The sequence below is a fragment of the Eretmochelys imbricata genome, chromosome 5 (genome assembly GCF_965152235.1).
Source record: "Eretmochelys imbricata isolate rEreImb1 chromosome 5, rEreImb1.hap1, whole genome shotgun sequence".
Lineage (NCBI taxonomy): Eukaryota > Metazoa > Chordata > Testudines > Cheloniidae > Eretmochelys > Eretmochelys imbricata.
In genome coordinates, this window is record NC_135576.1 from 91,368,576 (window position 1) to 91,377,169 (window position 8,594).

Genomic DNA, 8,594 nt, shown 5'->3' on the forward strand with positions numbered 1-8,594 from the left:
CACACACACACACACACACACCAGAGAGAGGTCAACCATCAGCACGGTCCCTCTTCTGAACCCTCCAGTCTTTGCTGTGTATGAAATCAAAGCCTGATTCTCGGAACACCAGCAACGCATCCTTCCCATCCCCAGAAAGACACACACAGACGTGATGTGCATGGAAAAGGGAGCCTTTTTCGCCACAGCGTAGGTCTGGCTCCCCGTTGCATTGGTTTGTCTGGATACTTTCTAAGATCAGCATTAGGGCTTTGTACATAGATCGCTCAGCACGGGCTTTCTGTGTCCGACTCACTGGGCATAATAACTAGTTGAGAAACCCTTTTGGACAGCTCAGCGTATTGGTTTCTCCCCTTGCTTTTTGTTAGTCCCGCACAGTGTCATGCACATTCCGTGCGCTTGCAACATTGCAACATTATAGTCACTGGAGAAATATACCGCTTTTCCACCAGCTCTTCCAGCCTAGGTGGTAACTATTAGGCTAATGTAGCATACGCGTTATAGATTTGCACATCTCCACTATCTAGGGGCATATATGCAGATAATACACAAACCTATGCAAAGAGAAAGATTGTTTTTAAAAAGAATGTGAACTTTTATGATCGTATAATAAAATGTAATCGTTTTAAGAGCTCAGGTATGTGATGAATGAGCGACATTAAAATGCCTTGTCTGGGAATTTGCCTTTTCATTAGTGGCTCTGTCGGATTTTTTTTCCGCAGTAATTTGAAAGAAATGGGAAAATCCACCGCAGTGCCTCAGACTTCAGCGAGCTCTGGCGCCACCGCGTGTTCACAACCTGAACACCACAAGCAAAAGAAAACGCGCCCGGAGTCTGCGTGCGGTTTACTACTAATCTTTCCGTGCACGTCCTTTTCTGCTTCCTCTGGGCTCTGCACTACACCGTGCTTCTGATGGTCTTAAAGGGAATTCAGAATTGTGTTACCTGCTTTATTATCGTTTCCCTTTAATGCCGAAATGGAAATAGGGATTAGACGTTCTAATTTATGTGAACAAATAGGCGATGTGTGCACACAAATTAGGTCTCTGTGCAGGCAGACAGGCACTTAACACCTGTGCACACAAATATCTGATTTGCATACGTACCTCACTGATTTGCACATATAAATTAAGTGCAGGGGCACATACCTAACTTTGAAAATCTGGTTCAATATGACTAATCCTGTTGTTACCTCCTCTTCAACACTGGTCTCCTTCAGCCAAGCTCCATTGAAATACATTGACAAAGGCCCGTGAATTCATTGCATCACCTTTAATTGAATTTCTCCTAACTTGGTGTCCAAGCAGTTTGGTACACGGATTTTATGCCATTTTGGAAAAAAAAACTGTCGAAAGCCCTATATTGTCTTAATTTTATATTAACCCAGCATTTTTATATAACCAGCTCAGGACTTCACTATAGAATTAAAAAGGTAGCAGATAAGTTGCAGTGGCATTGTTCCTTTTTTGTTTGTTTTTTGTATGTATCAAGTGGGGATCATAATGTTTAGAAAGCACTTGGCACAGCACTTTTATTAATTGCATGAGCACTCAACTCTGTGTAAATCTGCCCAGGCTTCAGAAAACATCTAATTCTCACTGGGCATGCTCAAAGATTTGGCACTTCCATACAAAAATCCTGTCATCTTATTAGCATAGTCACAGCCATGCTATTAACACTAACTAGTAATATTATACCTCTCTTTAATGGGATGACTGAAGATAAATAGGCATAATTGGAAATATTGCCAACAATGTTATCTGGTTAAATTAAATTTCTTTTGAATGTGTGTAAAGGTTATAAAATTGTTATCCAGATATAAATCTGCCATCAAGAGTACATCCCCATTCTTGCCATGTGCTGAAGTATGACATGGCAAACATGGTAACTATCCTTAAAAGGGGGAACAAAGAAGACCCAGGGACCAGTCAGCCTAACTTCAATACCTGAAAAGGTACTGGAACTAATTATTAAGAAGTCAATTTGTAAACACAAAGAGCATAATAGGGTAATAAGGATTAGCCAACGTGGATTTGTCAAGAACAATATCATGCCAAACCAACCAAATTTCATTCTTTGAGAGAGTTACAGGCCTAGGAGATGCGGGGAAGCTGTAGATGTGATATATCTTGATTTTAGTAAGGCTTTTGACAAGGTGCCATGTGACATTCTCATAAGCAAACTAGGGGAATGTGGTCTAGATTAAATTAGTATATGGTGGATACATAACTGGTTGAGAGACCATACTTAAAAAGTAGTTATGAATGGACAAGATTAGAATTCAAAATGACTTTGAGATTGGAGAATTGGTCCAAAATAAGCAAGGTGTAATTCAATAAGACAAGTACTTCACTTAGGAAGGAAAAATCAAATGCAGAACTTCAAAATGGGGAATAACTGGTGAGGTAGTCATACTGCGGGAAAGGATCTGGGGGTTATAGTGGATCACAAATTGCATGAGTCAACAATGTGAGGCAGTTGAAAAAAAGGCTAATATTCTGAGGTGTATTAACAGGAATGTTCTATATAAAACAAGGCAGGTAATTGTCCCATTCTACTCAGCACTGATGAGGCCACAGCTGGAATACTGTGTCCAATACTAGATGCCACATTTTTAGGAAAGATGTGAACAAACTGGAGAGAGTCAAGAGGAGAGCAACGGAAATGATAAAAGTGTTAGAAAACCTGACCTATGAGTAAAAGTTAAAACAACTGGGCATGTTTAGTCTTGATAAAAAAGAAGAGGGGTGGGAGGTGGAGATTCTGATCACAATCTTCAAAAATGTTAAGGGCTGTTAGAAAGAGGAGTCTGATTGATTATTCTCCATGTCCGCTGAAGGTAGGACAAGCAGAAAATGAATTAATCTGCAGCAAGGCAAATTTAGGTTAGATATTAGGAAAAATTTTCTATCAGAGTAGTTAAGCAATGGAATAGACAATCCTCTGTCAGGGATGGTCTAGATTTACTTGGTCCTGCCTCAGCGTAGGGGGCTGGACTTGATTATATTTCTATGATTCCTATGCTTGGTGACAATTATCTAGGTGCCACAGGGCCAAATGAATTTTTAGCTGTCCCTGATTTCTTGTTTTCTGCAGATAAGAATTTTTTGGGGCCTAATTCTTCTCTCACACTAGTTTTATGCCAGTCTAATACTATCAATTTACATCAGTGTAAATGATAGTATAAATAAGGCTTGGTGGTCCCAAATAATGAGTACTTTCATGAGTACTTTAAAAAAAAAATCCCAATGTATATCTGGAGGAGAAATTATTTATGATTTGTATTACAATAGTGCCCAAGAGTGCTAGTCATGGACCAGGACCCCATTATGCTATGTGTTGTACACATACAGAACAAAAAGATGGTCCCTGACTCTAGAAATTTGCAATCTAAGTATAAAACAAGAGACAACAGATGGATATAGACAGACAGGAGAGTACAAGGAAACAATAATACAGTACTGATGAGCATGATAGGCAGTGGTATCTGCATACCAACATGAATGGAACAATTATTAAAGTATTGTAGAAGTACCCAAAATAAGGATATGTGTAGATCTAACAGATACCTTTGGTAGTATGATTATGAAAAAACCCACTTAGCTGACTATTAAGAAGAAAGGATTGTTCTGCAACCTCTCTGATCCATTCAGCACAGTTGTGGTTCACACACATGATCTCAAGGCAGGAAAAAGCACTGAAACCGCAGCACTCCCCTATACCAGTTGCCTGCCTCCTATATTCCAGTTGCTGTTTTATCGTCATGATATTGCTAATATCACTTTTGGGGGGGAAAAAAGACTTGAGTGGATGAGACTAAATGGTATTGATGATATTAATTCTAGGTCTATAAAAGACTGCTGTTTTATATTGGTACTCTAGTTTTTGCCTTATAAACAGGTGCTCATTTATGAGGCAACACAGTCTTCTATTGTTTTTAAAGCGAGGGGGGGAAAATAGCAGCTTAAATGTCTCCTAAGAGAATGTCTCTTAAGAGACATGCTAAAGAAGGCAGGATCAAGGGAGCAATTTCTGCTTGGGGAGAAAGGAATGAAAAGAGGCAGAACTCCATCCACATCAATAACATCCCTCCAGACCCAACAGTTTCCTAGTAATGTCATGGAGGCAAATTTGACTCTCCTGAGCATCAATGTGGAAAATCTACACTTCAGATAAGTGAAAGCGTGACTTTTTGGACCACTACTTAACAGCTACATATAAGGGCACCAGAGCACATCCATCTTGTTACATTGCAGGCAAAATCTGAACACAGTGAAAGTCCTAAATGTTCTCTTGAAATTACAGGCCTCAGAGATTTAGATTGATCACTAAGGCATTAACTTGTGCCCCCACAAATAAATGATCTTTTCATTATAACACAGAAATTGTAGAAAATATCAGAAGAAATCAAATATACAATGGTGGGAGCTTCCTGACAGTCCTGAAAAAGAATCTTTTTCTTAAAAGAACAATAGTCAAAATGTTCATACCTGACATGTCTGAGCAACTGCACCTGCCATTAGAGTTAATGAGAGTTGTAGGTCCAGAGCACCTCTAAATATCAGGCCACTTTTATTTAGGTTCCTAAACATGGAATCATCCAGCAGGAAGCTGGGAAAGGTAGGTAGGAGGGGGAGTCCTGGCTCTGTCTTTGGCTTTGCACATGAGAGGAGTACAGTGCACTATCCAAAGGGGTGGGTGCAGAACGTTCACTGTCCTTGGGCACTGGGAAGATAGTCGTCAGCAAAATTCTTCCCCCAATTCCCAACACAGGCTAGAGGCTTAATTACTGGGTTTTGTTATTCCAAATGTTCCACTTATTCACTGGTTTGTCTAGCTATTTCATCATTGCTGATTTTTCAAATTTTCTGAATAATAGAAGCATTTTCTTCGTCTGTTTCAAATCACATTCTTCATACTTATTTCCCAAGGAGCAAAGCTGAAGCCTGCCATCTTGTGCTCAAGAAAGTTAACACTCTTTAAAAAAATAATATTTTTTTATTTGGAAGGGAGAAAAGATAGATTATCTGCTGCCCCCTTCCTGTCATCCCAAAATAACTGCATCTATTATGTCCCTACTAAAGAAAGAATGAAATGAGAGCCTAAGGAAATCACAATCAAAATTTATTGGATATTGCACTTTCTTCTTGAACCTTTCTCCTTAATACATTTAAATGCTCCGGTACCCACGGCATATTTTACATTCGCATCAGGCTTCAATGTGATGAAATTTCAGAGGAGGTCCCAATGATGTAATGAAAGAGTGGCACATAATCTAGTCACTCGGCCCATAATCTGGGTCTGTCTGGTGGGGAGATGTATTAATCATAGGTTCCTGGTAATCTTCTACTATATTTGTTTGCAATGTGCTATAAGAGCTGTTGCTTCTCCTCAGTAGACATGCTTTTTTCTACTCTACACCAAAACCTAAACCTTTTGCAAGAGCTAAAGGGAAGAGAGGGGAGCACAGCTCCCTCTTCTCTTCTAAAAATTTATAGAGAACACCTCTCTTCTCCCTGGCTGGCACTCACCAGTGTTTTGAACAGTCTGCAGCCAACTAAACAAAGGGTGAGTTTGAGTTTGGGTACATATAAAATAGGTAGGTTTCAGAGTAGCAGCCGTGTTAGTCTGTATTCGCAAAAAGAAAAGGAGTACTAGTGGCACCTTAGAGACTAACCAATTTATTTGAGCATAAGCTTTCGTGAGCTACAGCTGCTCCCAAAAGCTTATGCTCAAATAAATTGGTTAGTCTCTAAGGTGCCACTAGTACTCCTTTTCTTTTTATAAAATAGCAGTTCGTTTGTAGTTGCACTCTGGACAACTTTAGATTTGCAGATCTGTGAATTCTGTGTCTACTAGTAAAGCATCAAGGAAAAGGAATTCCATACAATTTGGTCAATTTGCTTTAATATTCAGTTCTAATATTATTGTTAAGTGGCACATATTTACATTACATTTAATATTATTATCAATTGCATAGGTCTTGCCTACGTCATGGAAATCAATTTCCCCTTAGAGGATCCAATACTGAGCTAAGCTTTGTTCCCTCTTATCTTTATGCATGTGTGTGTGCACACATACACAAACGTTTCACTATAAAAGATAGGTGAGTCTTTATGTTTGAATTTGGAAATGTGGAAAATGCAAAAAGAATGATTTAAAAGTTTGCAAATCTAGATGATTTTTTTCCTCACCGCTCTGGAATAGACTTCCAAGGTATGTTGAGGAATCGCTATCATTGGACATTTTCAAGAACAGGTTGAACAAACACCTATCAGAGATGGTCTAGGTTTACTTGGTCCTGCCTCAAACCCGGGGGCTGGACTTGATGACTCAAGATATCTTCCATCCCTACATTTCTCTGACTGTATAAAAAGTCCTATAAAGGCTGAGCAGACGATGTTCAGAAACCTTCTTTAAAACAAAACTGGTGTCCAAAAATGGATCTTCAGTGTCTCTACTTAAAAGGATCAGAAATCAACTGAAACGTGGTTTAGCAACATCGCAGAACAACTAGCTCTTACCCATGTACACTGAAATTGCATATTGTGATGACGGGGGGTTTTGCTATGTGTTTTTTTTTTTTATAGGAACTGAGATGAAGTCATTTTAAATAAACCCCTGAAAAACCAGGAACTAATCATGACTTTATGATCCCTTACCCTCCTGGGCAATATTTGATCCAGTAACCTAGAGATGGAAGATTCTATAGCTTATTGCCCAATTTACAGTTCCTGTACATGTGAGAAACATGAAGATGCTTGTCATGGCCAGACAAGTACCTCATTCAAGCTGAGGGCAGGACTCTCCTTTGCTCATAGAACATTCTTATTTCCTTGGAAATTAATGGACCCACTTGGCTGTCCAATTTCATAAAGGAAGAATATTGCTCTTATGGTAGCCTACTCTATTGATGGCTTGGTACACATGGTGACTCTTGTCCATAATCACTGATGCCTTAGCTCCTGAACATGCCCTCTCTTCTCATTCTTATCACAGGTCACCATAGTACACAGATGATCAGTGAAGGATAAAGAAAGAAATGGAAATCTAGAGTGTCACAAATCATTCTCTCAAATGGATCAATTTAGTATGGAGAGGTTCTGAAATCCTAACTGTGACTGTAGTGGAGTTGAAGAAAGCTTTCTTCAACTACAGTGTCCAAGCACTATTTTGGGTAATGGTTGATCTGATTTGCTTCCGTTGGAAAAAAAAGTACTTTGGTGGCAATTTCTGTTTATTTCATGGATAAGTTTAATAATAGTTGGACTGTCGATGGATCTATATCAACAGAGTAATGCTGGGAAGAAGCATCTAAGTTTTATCTGCTTCTGCTTACTGATGTTCTGTAGGTAACTGGGGAGCCTATAACCAACTAAATGAATCCATGCAGCTCATGATTTATAAAAGCAAGGATGGGGATGCTGAAGCTATTGTTAGCAGAGATTGTTGGTATCCTACAGAATAGAAAGTACCAGTTTCTTTAAAAGAAATGGTTGTCTGCCCTTGCCCAAGAAAGCATCACTTGAGGCTGACAAACTTGTCAATTACTTCCTTTTATCGAACCTTTCTTTCTTGGGGAACTATATTGAGAAGTTTGTGGCTAAGCAGCTCTGGTATCATCTGGAAGCTTCTGACATCCATGACACCTTTCAGTTTGATTTCATGACTGGGTATAGTATGGTAAGTGTGCTGATCTCCTTGGTCAATAATTTCCCCCCGACAATGGACAAAGATCAGGTATCCAGGCTGATTATTGTCTATGTCTCAGCAGCCTTCGATACCATTGACCCCAAGATGTTGTGAATTCATCACCAGGTGTGCAGATCCATGTTTCATTGACTCTATTCTTTTCCATCTAAAAGATTGGGTGGCTGGCCCCAAGTAGGTCCAGCTCCCTCTGTGCCAGAGCAGATGTTCCCATTTGGACAATTAAGAGGGTGTACAGGACGATGAGATCAGGAGGAGGATGTCAGGGACAGGACATAGATGTCCATGTCCAGTGGTTAGCATAGGGTGGGGGGGCCAGCAGAGTACAGAACCAGGAGATCAGAAGCCACAAATTAGATACCAGGAACCAGGCCAAGTCAGGAAACCACAGGGTCAGGGGCAAGATACAGGAGCAGACAGCACTAGGTGAGCAGTCTGAAGCCGGACTTGTATGGACATCTTCCTATTCCTCCTTCTGACTTAAGTAGAGGCGAGTGGGCCAGTCAGGAGCTCTAATGTTCCTCCAGCCAAGGCTCAGGTGTGGAGCCTTCTAGCGGAGCTGAGCTTCAAGGAGCGCCGATTCTAGTTGATGCCAGTAAGGCAATGGATGGAGGGATGGAGCATGATGACCCTCCCCAGGAGCCTTGCAGACCCAGGTTGAGACCCATGGTCATAACATCATCCCCTCTCCTAGAGGTATTTGGCAATATTCCTCAGTGCCCCTGAATAATGGCTTATAGGGGGACTGTCTAACTGATCACCAAACCTTAAGACAAAGCGGAGCCATCTGTAGTTTCTATTAAGTTCAGATTAGCCTTGCATCACAAAGGCATTCGCAGGCCTGGGCTGCCACTGCATCTATGAAATTGTCAGCTTCTCCTCA